Here is a 774-nt window from a genome sequence, read left to right as displayed (position 1 = left end):
AATAATTGTTTTTGTTCTGTATTTTATGAATTTGGGTGGAACGGAAGTATGACCCATGTTCTATTTGAGTTCTTGTATAACTTGGAAAAGCTCTTTACTTGAACAATAGCTTGAAAACATATTATCCTAAATTTCTAATTGTTTGTATTTAACGGGATACGTGACATATAATCCCTTTATTTTTGGACAATTAGGATTCTTGTGGCATATAAACTGGAATTTGATCATCACCCTCTAAATTGGAATTAATTGACCAAGGAATTGGCAATTGATGAATTTTAGAGGAGACTAGGAAGGTCTAAGGAATTAGGGTATAGTCACAAATAGTTTGCCATGAATTAAATCTTGCATGATTAAAATAGTTAATAAGAAAAGTCAATCCAGAAAATAGATAACTCTGAAACCTTAACTACTTTCTCAATATTTTATTCCCAACTTATTTATCTGCCTATCTTTAATATTCTAAATTTACTGTTTAATACTTTTGAACTTCCAAACACTATTTTCTGTTTGTCTAACTAATCCTATCAAACGCTATTGTTGCTTAATCCATCAATTCTCGTGGGATCGACCCTTACTCACGTAAAGTATTACTTAGTATGACCCGGTGCACTTGCCGGTTAGTAGTGTGGTTGTAAATACCGCACCAAGTTTTTGGCGCCGTTGTCAGGGGTTGATAGTGATTAACAACTATTCGTTGTTTGATTGCTTAGATTAGATAATTTTTTTATATATATATTTTTTTTTTATTAATTTTTATTTTACATTTTTTTA

The sequence above is a fragment of the Arachis ipaensis genome, chromosome B10 (assembly GCF_000816755.2).
Source record: "Arachis ipaensis cultivar K30076 chromosome B10, Araip1.1, whole genome shotgun sequence".
In the NCBI taxonomy this organism is placed as follows: Eukaryota; Viridiplantae; Streptophyta; class Magnoliopsida; order Fabales; family Fabaceae; genus Arachis; species Arachis ipaensis.
Note: the sequence above shows the minus strand (reverse complement) of the source record.